The sequence below is a fragment of the Sorex fumeus genome, unplaced genomic scaffold (assembly GCF_029834395.1).
Source record: "Sorex fumeus unplaced genomic scaffold, SorFum_2.1 ptg000193l, whole genome shotgun sequence".
In the NCBI taxonomy this organism is placed as follows: Eukaryota; Metazoa; Chordata; class Mammalia; order Eulipotyphla; family Soricidae; genus Sorex; species Sorex fumeus.
In genome coordinates, this window is record NW_026606250.1 from 1,866,905 (window position 1) to 1,880,110 (window position 13,206).

Sequence of the window (13,206 nt, forward strand, 5' to 3'; positions counted from 1 at the left end):
GTGTTTTTTTTCTTCTTTGGACCACATTCTGGTGGGACTCTGGGGTGGGGGTGGGGTCTCCCCGAGGGTTGCAGAATTGAATACAGGGATTGAATAGCACCTGAACCACTGTTTTCTGGTTGTATGTATAATAACCACTGTACTAGTCTCTGGTTTCCAGTTTTGTTTTGATTTTTTTCTTTTCCTCAGCGGGGGTGTTGGGGCCACATCAGGGCTGTTTGTAGCTTATTCCTCAGGAGTGACCTCTGACGGTCTGGGGGTCTATGTGGTGCCAGAAAAATTGGACCAGGTCGGTGGGGTGAAAGGCAAACCCCTTAACTGCCTGTCAGCCCTCCACCTCCAGCCTGCCAGGTCACGTGCTCGCTCAGATCTTTGGCTTCAGTCTGAAGTCTTCCCTCCCTCCTGTCGATTGATGAGTTTCCAACCTGATCTTGCTGCCTATTGGTTCTCCTTGCTCTATCTTCTTGGTGCTCCATTTTTATTAAATAGAGACCATACCTGGCATGGAACTTGAGCCATATCTGAATTTCAAGATATGTGTCTTTGAAGATCACAGCTGCTGACAGCGAACCTTTCTGCATGGCCTCTCTGATGGAGACCAGAGCCAGGCTTTTGTTAACGTAGGGCCATAGGGAAGAGGGAGGAATTTCCGAGTGTTTCCTGGTAGGTGGCTGGACAGGGGAAGGATGGGTGTGGAGGAGGCCTCCCAGGGAGTCGGTCTCCCGCCCTTGGGAAGGGTCAGCTATTGCAGGTTTTGCCTCTTAAAGGCCCGGGACCAGCCCAGCTGCTAAGTAAATCCCTTGAGCCAGCTGTTTCTACCCGCACCTGCAGGTACACCTGGGAATCCCTGAGGCTCCTGCAGTCCGCCCCGCCCAGCCAGGTGGGGCCTCCCTCAGGCGAGCCCTCGAGGCTCCGCCCCGTGGGCGGGCTCTCCGCCCGACTGAGCCTCTCCGGGCTCCGGCTGCTCAGGAGGCCCCGCCCCATGGGCGGGCTCTCCGCCCGGCTGGGCCTCTCCGGGCTCCGGCTGCTCAGGAGGCCCCGCCCCATGGGCGGGCTCTCCGCCCGGCTGGGCCTCTCCCGGCTCCCGCTGCTCACGAGGCCCCGCCCCATGGGCGGGCTCTCCGCCCGGCTGGGCCTCTCCCGGCTCCGGCCGCTCGCGAGGCCCCGCCCGGTGGGCGGGCTCTCCGCCCGGCTGGGCCCCTCGGGGCTCCCCTGCCCGCGAGGCCCCGCCCCGTGGCCGCGCGCACGCGCCGGGGGCCGCACGCGCCGGGGGCCGCACGCCGCAGCCCACGTCCTTCCGGGCGCGCGCGCGTGAGCGTCGTGCGTGCGCGACCCCGCCGCCCGGTGCTGCCCCGCCGCCGCCGCCGCCGCCGCCGCCGCCGCCGCCGTCGCTGCCGCCGCTACCGAGAGCCGCACCGAGAGCCGCCCGCGGAGCCGGCGGGGCGCGCGCAGGTGAGGCGGGGCGGGCGCGCGCGGGCGGGCGGGGGCGCGGGCGGGCGGGCGCGGGCGGGGACGGGCCTCGGGCCCGCAGTGGCCGGGCGGGCGGGGGCCGCGCGCGTGGACGTGGGCGCGGGGCCCGCGGCGGCGCCCACGCGGGCCCGCCGGGGCCTGAGCCTGGGCTCGCGCGCGGCTGCCCGGGCCTCCCCGCCGCGGCCCCGACCGGCCGGCCCGACCCGGGTTCCGTGCGCTGGGCCGCGGCCCGGCCGGGTCCTGCCGCTTCGGGTCTCGCGGCCCGCGGGGGGCGGGGGCGGGTCTGCGCCGGCCCCGCCGCCCCCGGCCCCGCTGACCCCGGCCCCGCCGACCCCGCCGCCCCCGGCCCCCGGCCCCGCTGACCCGGGCCTCGCCGCCCTCCAGCCCCGCCGACCCCGCCGTCCCCGACCCTGCTGACCCCCTGACCCCGCCCCCAGCCCGGGCCGTCCCCGACCCTGCTGACCCCCCTGACCCCGCCCCCGGCCCGGGCCGGCCCCTCCGGCCCGCTGACCCCGCCACCCCGGCCCCGCTTACCCCTGTCCTGCTGACCCGGCCCCCGCAGCCCCCAGCCCGCCCAGCGCCCCACCCGGCACCTCTCCCCGTGCCCCTCCCCCGTGCGCCTCGCGGTGTCCAGACCTGGTGGCGTGGCCCGTGCTGCAGTGGACGTAACAGCACAAACGTCTTTTCCGGGCAGTGTCGGGAGCCGTCGTTTTTAAGGGGTCTAATAGCCTGGTGTCGGGGTGCCCCGGCCTCGCTGGCCAGTACCGCGTCCGGCCCCGCCAGGCCCTCGGGCAGCGCTGTGGGCAGGCCGGGCCCACGTGCGAGGGCACAAGCCAGGGTGTCAGGGAGGATCGGGAGGTGTCGGCTGAGTCATGGCCCAGCTCCCCGCAGGCCGAGGCCAGCAGCACCCCAGGGCCCTCCTGCTCACAGCCGCAGGGCTGGACACCCCCAGCATCGCGGGGTCGACCCCTTGGGGGCACCCCTTGGTGGCCTCAAACTCAAAAAGCAGCAGAACTGGGCCGGGTGCACCAGCTGACTTGCCTTGCATGCTGCCAGCCCTGGCCCGAACGATCTCTGAGCGCAGAGCCTGGATTGGCCCTGAAACCAAAAGAAGAAAAGAGCGTGAGGAGTTCAAGTTGCCGCTTCACGTGGCGAGGAGCCCCAAACTGCCTTGACACAGTGAGGGCACCGCTTTCCCCGTGGGTCACCTGGGTCGCGGCCCAGGGCTCCTGGTGGGACGCGTCAGGAGGAGACGGGGTGGGGGTGTCCCGGTGAGGGCAGCCCTGGGCACGCCACCAAGGCCAGCGCTCAGATAGCGATTAAACCCTCTGTCTTGCGTCTTATCCCCCGGGTGACCTTCAACCCTTCACTGGACAGCTTAAAGGATGGAGCTTCTGACAGCTCAGGTTTTCTGCCCCTGCCCTCTGGATGACCTTTGAGTGGTCACTCTCCACTCAGCTGCAGGGGGCCACCCCTGGCAGTGCCACCTTTGCGTTGTGGCACCGAAGCCCCTTGTACGGGGAGAGAGGCAGGGGTAGGGTCCCCCAGCACAGCTGGAGGCGACCCGGGACAAGCTGATCAGGCCCTTGTGTTTGGTGGAAGCCTTTGCCGTGTGTGAGGCCTGAGCCTGCTGGATCGGGGTGAGCGGGAGGCGGAGACCCTGTGACGGAAGGAAGCCCCCCAGCATCCTTTGGGGGGTTTGGCTTTCGGGCCACACTCTGCAGTGCTCAGGGCTTCCTCCTGCCTCTGCACTCTGGGATCTCTCCCAACGGTGCTCAGGGGACCCTACGGGGTGCCGGGGAGGGGCCCGAGTGGGCCATGTGTCAGGCACACGCCCGCCCTGCAGTCTTTTCGCTCCGTATCTTCCGGGGCTTCTCTCCGCGCAAGCTGGCTCTGCCCTTTCAGCCCTCTACACTGGTCACAGGAACTGGGATCTGTGTGGCCAGGTGACAGTCTGGAAGTCAGGACTGACTGCCCACGCTCTCCCCACTCTGGACGCTCGGGTCCATGGTGTGTTCACTGGTGAAGTGGGACCTCCGTGGAATCAGCACTCCCTGTCTGGACTCCCCCCCCCAACCCCCCCGTCAGAGAGCCCTTGTCCCCAGCATCCTCCAGGTGCTGACGCTGGTTGCCCAAACCCCACCCTGATAAGGAGGAGGCCCCCTCTCCTCCTGAGAGGCGGGCATGTGCCCGAGGAGTTTGGGTTTGGTGTTTGGGGCCACGCCCGGTGCTACTCTGGCCCTCCTGGCGTCTCCTGGCAGGCCAGGGCCCCACCGCAGGAGTGAGGGGTTGCTGAGGGCTCGCCATGTCCGGCTGGGCCTCCCAACTCTACTCTTCTTTGTGGAAAGCAAGCACAGGTTTTCAGCTGAAGTGGCCCACTGCGCTCTTCTTACTAAACCCAGCGGGAGTGTCTGGGGTGAACGTCAGCGGACCCAGCACCCTTGCTGTGGCCTAAGTCGTGTCTCTGAGGTCCGGCTGCCCTCCTCAACTGCCTGAGATTTTACTAGCTTTTTAAAATTAGATTCTTTCTGTTTTTGTTTTTGCTTTTTGGGTCACAGCCGGTGCTCAGGGGTTCCTCCTGGCTCTGCACTCAGGAATCACTCCTGGCGGTGCTTGGGAGACCATATGGGATGCTGGGAATCGAATCCGGGTCGGCTGCGTGCAAGGCAAACGCCCGCCCCGCTGTGCTATTGCTCCAGCCCCTCTGTTTTTGTTTTTGGATACACTGGCAATGCACAGGACTTTCTCCTTGCTCTGTGCTCAGGGATCACTCCTGGCGGGCTCAGGGGAGGGCTCAAACTTGGGTCGGCTGCATGCAAGGCAAGTGGCCCTTTCCTGGGGTCTTGCGTGTTACAGACTACTGCCCAGCAGCTGCTGGAGGTTAGTATGCTACAGACATAAGCGTTTTCATCCCAGTTGTAATACTGCTGGCCTTTTTTTTTTTTCCATAAAGTAGTTCACAATAGTTCATTACAGATCGTATTCAAACACTCACCCCACCAGCGAGCATCTTCCCACCACAATAAGAGGGAAGTGTGTGAAGGTGGTTGTGTTTCATTCTGGGGCCATTTAAGCCCGAATATGAAAGAATGCAAGCAAGTATGTTAGAACCAAGCAAGTATGTGCTACTTTAGGTACATCAGTGGGCTAGAGTATAAGAGGACCAGGAAATACTACATCACTCTCTTCTGAGAGCTTTGTTTCAGTCTCTGGGTCTTGGCCGTTGAGGAGAGCACATGGTGCCGGGGCAGTTGTGGGTGTGACTGCCAGGCTACTGGAAAACTGGGGAGCTGGGGGGAGGAGGCCCAGTCCGGATCCGAGCGGGTTGGAGATCTCAGCCCCGGGACCCGCACACCTGGGTTCCTCTGCTGTGTTGCTGGCCTTCAAACTCAGGATGTGGGGGTCCTGGGGAGCAGGTGAGACACTTGCCTAGCTCGCAGCCCAGCCTTGTTTCAATCCCCAGCACCACGTGTGGTCCCCTGAGCACTGCTGGGTGTGGCCCCAAGATAAAAAAATTTGGGGGCCAGAGTGCCTCTGTTTTCTGATGTTTCCTGTTGAATGGATGGAAGCCTGCGTCGGGCCAGTGATGCTGCTTGTCCTTGTGTTCTGGGTCTCGTCTTGGCTTGTGTTAAGATCATGTGATTCTGTGCCACCTCGTGGCCCAGTGTCTTGGGTATTATTTTTTTAAACTCTTTTGGGGCCACACAGATAGACCTGCTGTGCTCAGGGCTCACTCCTGGCTCTGCTCAGGAGCCACATGGAGTACCAGGAGTCGAACCCTGGTCAGCTACGAGCAGGGCAAGCACTGTGCCCGCGTCTGTCATGCTGGACCTCTGTCCAGTTTGAAACGAGAAAACGTACAATTCGAGGGCTTTTCTGTGAAGCTTGTCGCCCGCCCTCACTCCCTTCCCTGGCTCTCGGGATCAGACCCAGGACCTCCACACGCAAGGCAGGTTCTCTGCCTACAAAGTATGTCTTTCACAAGCACAGCAGCCCCATGTTGAAGCAGTTCGTTTTCTTGTGAAATTTATTTACAAGGCTTCTGGAACTTCTTCCACTCAAAAACCCTTTTGTGCTGGAAGGACACAGTGGGGAGGACGTTTGCCTTTCACATGGCCAACCCAGGTTCCGTCCCCAGCATCACATACGGTCCCCAGGGCTGTCAGCCAGTCCCTGAACAGAGCCAAGTGTGGGGCCCCCAGTAAAGTCAGGATGTTGGAGAGTTTGCAGGCCCTCTGGGAAGACTCCTGGGACCAAGCTGGCCACCGTGCTGTGCCTGGACACCCCCTGCCCCCGCCACTGCGGGCAGCTCTGCCAGGAGCCAGCAGGAGCTCCCCTACGGGCATGGGAGCCCGTGTGCCCACCTGTCCCCCTGTGGAGGGGAGCCCCGTCTGTCCCTGTGTGGAAGGACCTCCTCCATCTGTCTCTAGCACATGCCAGTGACCGCCCAGCACTGTGGCCTCTGAGAATGCCCTTCCGGCGCCACTTCATCTCGGTCACCTCTCCTGGGGCCTCCTTCCTGGGGGTCAGTGTGATGTGATGGCCGCTGCTCGAGCTCCCTTCTGTGTCCATGAGGAGGGGCGCTGGGATGCGCCCTGCCGTCTGTCCAGCTGGCCCTTGGCTCCATCTTGCCCTTGGCCACAGGGCTTGGCTGCCAGGAAGTCTGGCAGGAGTGTGCGCGCTTGGGCCGTCCGATGTCCTGGGTCGGACCTGAGGTTCTGTGCCGGGTGGTCCTTCTCAGAGAGGCCCCCAGCCTTGTCTGGACACTCATGTGACGACAGGAAGTCACCAGATGCATTCTCTCCTTCAGTGCAGCCTGGAGCCCCATGCTGGCGTCCTCTTGCTGGGGACGGGGCGGCTTGGGCCACACCAGGTGCTCAGGGCTTCTTGTGACTGTGCTGGGGATCGGGCCTGGGTCAGCAGTGCACAGAGGCAGACCCTTGGCCACTGGCGTCGCTCTGGCCCCAGAGGGTGAGGGTTAGTGGCCCCTTAACCAGGGGCCAGGGGGACAGTGCAGAGGTAAGGCATGCACTTCTACACGGCTGCCCAGGCTGTGTCCAGGACTCTGTATGGACTCCCAGGAGTGCAGGGCCAGAAGTAAACCCTGAGCATTGCCAGGTGTGGCTCAAAACCCAAAATAGATAATAACAATTATTTTTATTTATTTTTATTTTTTAAAATGATTTATTGATGAGGCTGGAGCGATAGCACAGCGGTAGGGCGTTTGCCTTGCACGCAGCCAACGTGGCCGACCCGAGTTTGATTCCTCCGCCCCTCTCGGAGAGCCCAGCAAGCTACCAAGAGTATCTCACCCGCATGGCAGAGCCTGGCAAGCTCCCCGTGACGTGTTAGATATGCCAGACACAGTAACAACAAAGTTTCCAGTGGAGACGTTACTGGGCCCACTCGAGCAAATCGACGATCAACGGGAGGGCCTTTACCTTTACCTTTACCTATTGATGAATAATAATGGTTAGATAAAAAGAAAGCCATTTTAAACAAACAGCTTATTAGCCTTGATAACACAAGTTTAAGAGCTCTGTTACCCATTTTTCTTCCCTGTTACAAGACAATACTTATATGGGATATTAATGGAAACTTGTTTTGAGTGTGGACCCGCTCATCAAACGTCCACATAAGTCACTTGGGGTTCTTGTTAAGATGTAAACTCTGATCCAGCAGGATTTGGGTATGTACCTGAGATCCTTCATTTCTGCAGTAACAAGACACGTACCCTTGGGCATTTCAAAGATTTTTGGTGAAAAAAAGCTGAGATTTCCCATTAAGATGCGTCTTGTAGACTTCACTTATTCGAGTGCAACGGACTGAATATCTGCCTCTAAACTCATAGACTGAAACCCAGTCTCAAAATGTTCGTATTGGAGATGAGGCCTTTGGAAGGAAATTAGGGTGGAGCCTTGTGAATGAGATGATGAGTAACGATTATTTTTAAAAAGTAGCCCCTTACCCAGGTAAGGCCCGGAGGCATCAGCGTGTCTGGACAGGGATGGGGTCAGCCCTGAGCAGAGTCCTGCGGCCCTGTCAGCCGGGTGCCTGCCCCATGGGGTGCAGTGACTCCTTGGTGGCCCTCAGGCCGCTGCAGGGCCCTGGGTCCCAGGAGCTGCTCCCACCTGTCCAGAGGCCTCCCCGCCTCTCTCCACTGTGGGTCCTGACGTGCTCGGGGCTTGGCCCTCCACCCCAGCTTCTGTGGTCTCCCTCCAGCCCTCAGGCCCCTTCTGCAGAGAGCTGCTCCCTGGGATTTCACACCCTCAGACCTGAGGGCACTCGGGGCCAGAGCAGTGGTGGGGGGCGGGGGGCGGCGCTGGCGCTGGCCTGGCACATGGCCGCCTGACTTCCTTCCCTGCCCCCCCCCCCCCCCCGGGTCTCCTGAGCCACCACCAGGGGTGACAGAAAAGCAAAATAGAGATTTCAGGGGCAGTGAGGGCACAGAGCTCATGCCATGGGCTCTGTTGTCTGGTGTGGTCCTACAGACCCCAGAGTTGCCCGGAGTCCCTGTGGGAGCCACTGTCCCTGTTGGCGGCGAGTTGCGTTGAAGCCCCCCTCTGGAAAGAGCTCTGTGCAGGTCGGGTGTTTTCTGATGATGACCCACAGGCTTGTTTTCACTGGAACTCCCCATGGTCTCACCTTCAGCTGCAGGTCCATGAGGGTTGTGACCCAGCACAGCTGGGCTGGACGGCCCCGGCCTGGCCTCTCCAGGTGTGCCCAGACGGCTAGCCAGAGCAGCAGAACCTTCTGGACCTCGGAAACTCCTGGGTCATTGCAGAGTCAGCCTGAAGAGATGCATTTCCCAGCTGGTCCTCCCCCCCTCACCCCGGGGCCCCAGCGGGGAGGCCAGGTCATAGGCGGGGAAACTTGGAAGGAGCACATGGCAGCCCCCCAGGCTGTCCCCGGGGCTGAGGCTGGGCCGGGGGTCCCCACAGAGGCTGGTTCTTGCCCAGGGGCCTGACACTGCTGGTCATTGCTCTTGCCGTGTCCCCGTGGGTTGCGTGGGGGGGGAACAGCGAGCCTCGGGTGTGCCCCCAGAGACTCGTGGGGTGGGTGCAGGGCCATCCCACCCTGTGGCCTCCGTGGGACGGCGGACCTGTGTTCTGCGTGTGCTCTGGGGCCAGGCTCCCACAGGGGCTGCACCTGCCTCGCTGGGGCCTTCTGCTTGTTCTCCTTTTGGAAGGTGTTTTTGTGGTGTGGACGTGAGTGGCCACACTGAGCAGTGCCCAGAGGTCAGTCCTGGCCGCCTGTCGGGCCCAGGAGGCCTTCATGCCCACACAGCAGGGCCCAGTGGACCCTGCCTGTTGGCTCTCCCCGCGGGGTGGGCTGCTCCTGTGGGTGCTGGGTGTCGTGTGGAGGGCCTGGCGGTACGGATGGGCCGCCTCACTTGCCGCCAGGTGGGGTCCGTTGGGTGGTGTGCAGCCTCCTGGGGGCACGTGGCGTTTCTCAGTGGGCCGCCGTGTTGAGTCGCCTTCCCTCTGCTGTTGGGGCACTTCCTCCCCCGCAAGTCGGCTGAGCTGGCGTCCCCCTCAGAGGTGCTGCCCAGCACCATCCGAGTCCTGGCTGCATGAGGAGCCGGGCCCCAGGGGTGCTGACCCTGCCCCTCATCCTGGGCTCCTGCTGCCCGCCAGGCCTGACACGGTGGGGCCACCTTGCGCATGCTGGGGAGGAGCCGGGCCTTTCTGCAGGCTGCAGGCGGGCCCTCCACCCCAGGCTGCCCGGCTGGCACTGCCCAGCCTGAGAAAAGGGAAACTGGCTGGTGTTGAGGGAAGCAGAGTCGTCCCCACCGGCGAACACAGGAAGCGCCAGTGTTAGAATTTCCTGGTTTTTAAGTTTCAGAGTCAGGGCTTCTGCCTCTAGGCAGAGAGACCTGTGTGCTTCTTGTAAAATGTGTTTGGTTTGGGCGCCATAGCCCAGGGTGCTCAGGGCTTGCCCTCGTGCTCCTGCTGGGCTCAGCTGGCTCTGGGACTCCCAGGGAACGGGCTCCAGTCTGGACGTGGGTCTCAGAAATACCTTTGCGGGGGGCCGAAGCAATCGCACAGCAGCAGGCATTTGCCTTGCACGCGGCCGACCCGAGTTCAACCTCCAGCATCTCACATGGTCTCCCAAGCACTGCCGGGGGTCGTGACCCAAAGAGAAAATGGGAAATACCCTTGGAACGCTTCAGAACGCTTCAGAAGGCTGTCTGTGGGGCAGCTGGGGCCATCTGGGCCGGGGGGACGGCATTGGTCGTTGAGGCTCTGTCACACCACGACTCCCTGTGGTGCTGGGGGTGGGCTGGGGGCTGGGGGTGGGCTGAGGAGAGCTGCGGACTGCAGCCTCCTGGGGTTCGGATTCGCGGTGTCCTGAGATTGTGTCTGTTCTGTTTGGTGCGGGCCACGCCCAGCTGTGCTCACGGCTGACCCTGGCTTGTGCTGGGGTCACTCCTGGCAGGGCTGAGGACCCTTTGGAAGCTGGGAACCCTACCCGCACTGGACACGGGCGTGCGGTCTCTCAGGCTGCTGAGGTCATCTTTGTCATTTATTCTTTTGGCTTGGGGCCACATCTGACGATCCTCGGGTTACTCCTGGCTCTGCATTCAGGGGTCACTCCTGGTGGGACTCGGGACCAAATGGGTCTCGAGATCGAACCCGGGTTGGCCGCGTGTCCCGCAGGTGCCTCCCCGCGGTGCCAGACCTGAGGTCGCCTTCGACCTGTGTTTGTACCCCCTGGCACGGGCCAGCTCATTTTAGCGAATTAAGGAAGTGTCGAGATGGTGAAACCCGGGGTGGGTAGAGTGCTCGCCTCGCACCAGCCGCCCCGGTTCAGCCCGGGGCACTCCGCAGGGCCCCCACCCTGCCAGGAGTAAGCCCTGAACGCAGCGGAGTAGGGCCCCAGAATTCAAAGGAAGAAAAGTTAAAAGCTGGGCCCGGGAGGGTCCCGGCTGGCTCCCAGGCAGCGCCAAGCGGCCCTCGCCACTCGCCGGGCGCTGGCTGAGCCTCTGTGTCATCTGCTTGCTCCCGGGCTCAGCTAATCTGCTGCACTCCTCACGGACTGTCAGTGCTGGGGAACGGGGAGGTGGGCGGATTCTGTGTGGGAGGAAGGCGGGGTAGGTGGGACCCGGGCGCCTTCCAGCAGTGCTGGGACCCCAGAAAGCACCAGAGGTCGCATCCCAGGACAGTGCTCTGTGAGACTGGGCTGGCCACAGCTCTGGGGCCGCTCCCTGCCCCAGCACCTGAGCCAAGAGCAGCGCTGGAGACGGTGTGCCGGGCGTCCACCCTGAAGCCCCTCCTGCTCACGAGGAGCAGCCTGGCCTTCCTGCAGCACCAGGGAAAACAGGGAGGGGTTCTTGGGCCACACCGCTGCCCTTCCGCCTCACACTGGGGGACAAGGCGGACTTCTGGTGGGCCGGGTCGCTGCTGCTTAGGAAACTGAGGCTGACTGGTTCCCTTCGCTGACCCTCCATCTGGCCCTCGGCTGACAGCGGCCCAGGTGGTCCCTAGCGAAGATAAGGAGGCTCCAGCTGGAAAAGCACCTGGGATGCCCCCCGCCCCCCATCCCTGGGCTCCCGCCGTCCAGAGGCTGCGCCACAAGGACTGTGACCCGAACATCCCCTCCCTCCAAGAAAGTGTGGGTGGGGCGGGGGCTCTGAGGTGGCCCTGCGCGGTCCTGAGCACTGTTAGAGAAGACGCCAAAGACTTGCACTGTGAAGTGCGGGCCCGGCCGTGCTGCGGGGGGGGCCTCCTGTCGGGAGGCAGGCCAGGAGCCCAGGGCAGACGCCACGGTGTGCACGGGGAAATTTCCTTACGGTGGTGGTCAAGTTGGACCTCCAGGCGTCTGTGTGGTGGATCGAAGTCTGAAGTGCAGACGCTGCAGGGAATCCCCTTCTGCCAAACTGAGCAGCTGCTGTCAGAAGTCTGGAGCAGAGGCAGTAACTTGTATTGAGCGGACTGAATGTTAGTTGTTGATCGTTTTCCGAGAGGGGTCTAGAGGCCAACTACTTGGTAATTGGATGACCATGTTAGTGATTTGCTGGGGCCGGAGAGAGGACTCAGCCGGAAGGCACTTGCCGTGCACACAGGACCCACCTGGCACCCTGTCGAGTCCCTGATGCCTGGATTCCTGAGGACTAGGCATGGCCCAAGTCCCACCCCAAAGAAAAAACCGAGAGGGATTTTCCAGGGGCCTCAGTGGGCCGAGGCTGTGCTCTCCCACCTCGTGCCAGCACCATGGCCCAAGCATGCGAGCACCTGTGAGACAGGTGGGCCGATGTGCGTGTGTGAGCACGGCTGCCGTGGCGACGGGTCACCTGTCGTGTCCCTCCCTCCCGTCAGTTCAGTGTTGTCACCTCTCGGTGCTTGTCACCCCGTCAGTGCCGTCCCTGCCCGGTCCAGGCCAGGCGGTGAGGGTCAGGCTCTGCTGGCCACAGGCACCCCAACATCTTGCAGGCGACGTTGGATCCTGCAGCTGTTTGTTCCCTGGAGACCTCACTTGGGGGTGCGGCCGCTCTGGCCGTGGTCGTGTAGTCGGGACCCTAGTTCACGATGGCGTGAACATACTGTGATTCGGTAACGGCCTGTTGGGCCAGGCAGTGCCGCGATCAAGGCACTGACCTGGTTCCATCCCAGCCCCGCATGGGTCCCGAGCTCTGTGGCATGGGGCTGGGCTGCTCACGCGTCTGACGTCAGCTCGGCTTAGGATCAGGGGCCTCTGCGTCCCTGTGCCTGTAGGCTCAGAGCTCTCTGTAGGCTCAGCGTGGCACACCTGTTTTCAGATCTTTCATTTCCCTTGGGAATGTATCGTTCCCTTTGTAGAAATTTGGTCTGTCTTGTGAAATATGCTCCTAACTAATTTCATGTCTTTGTTTGTAAGTGAATGCCTCAGATAAGTCACCCGCTTGCACTTGGAAACGTAGTTGATATGAAGTAACAATATGTGGTCAGAGTGGCATTACAGTAGGCACTACCTCTGTCCATGCAAGGGCAGGGCCCTCTTGCATGCAGTTGACCAGGTTCGATCCTTGGAAGCCCATATGATCCCCCAAGCATCACCAGGAATATACATGTTGTTGGGGGGGGTGCGATGTTGGGGCCACACCTGGTAGTGCTCCTGGCTCTGCACTCAGTCAGTAATTATTCCTGGCTGTGCTCAGGACCATATGTAATACAGAGGATCAAACCCAGGTCGGCCGGCTAACTACAAGGGCCCACTCACTGTACGGTTTCACCATTCCTTCTGGGAGTACTTCCTGAGCACTGAACATCACCGGGTGTGGTCCTCCAAAAGCCCCCAAATAAATATTAATGTTGAATCCCTGTTGGCTCCATCACTTATTGCTTCTGGTCTCGTAATGGTGGGGTCTCCTGTCCACAGCCCCCTTTATCATTGATTGTTTTGGGGCCACGCTTGGTTGATCCCAGGAAATTACTCCTGTTGGTGCTCAGGAACCACATGGGATGCCAGGGCTTGTACCCGGGTCAGCCGCGTGCAAGGCGAGCGCCCTCTCCCTGTTCTAGCGACGCTTTTGCTTTTCGTATTTTGAGCCACACTTGGTGTGGCTCAGGAGTCATTCCTGGCCATGGTTAGGGACCAGATGGGGTACTGGCGATTCCAAGGCAGCCACGCTACCCCCTGGGGCATCTCTCCAACCCCCCCTTGCTTTTTGCGGGGGTTGGGGCCACACCTGTTGGTGATAGGGGTTACTCCTGATCTTGCACTCAAGAATCACTACTGGCGGTGCCCAGGGAACCA

At 61.8% G+C, this 13,206-nt stretch overlaps 2 protein-coding genes across 2 annotated transcripts in view; one reads left to right on the plus strand and one right to left on the minus strand.

Annotated features, from left to right (window-relative positions):
• The window catches only part of ARFRP1 (ADP ribosylation factor related protein 1), a 65,129-nt gene extending 63,371 nt beyond the window's left edge, over window positions 1-1,758 (minus strand). The window contains exon 1 of the mRNA XM_056108065.1: window positions 1,754-1,758. The gene's annotated coding sequence lies outside the window, so the exon portion shown is untranslated. The remainder of the gene's footprint in view (window positions 1-1,753) is intronic.
• TCEA2 (transcription elongation factor A2) overlaps window positions 1-13,206 on the plus strand; it is a 102,666-nt gene that overhangs the window by 24,628 nt on the left and 64,832 nt on the right. The gene's annotated exons all lie outside the window — the stretch shown is intronic.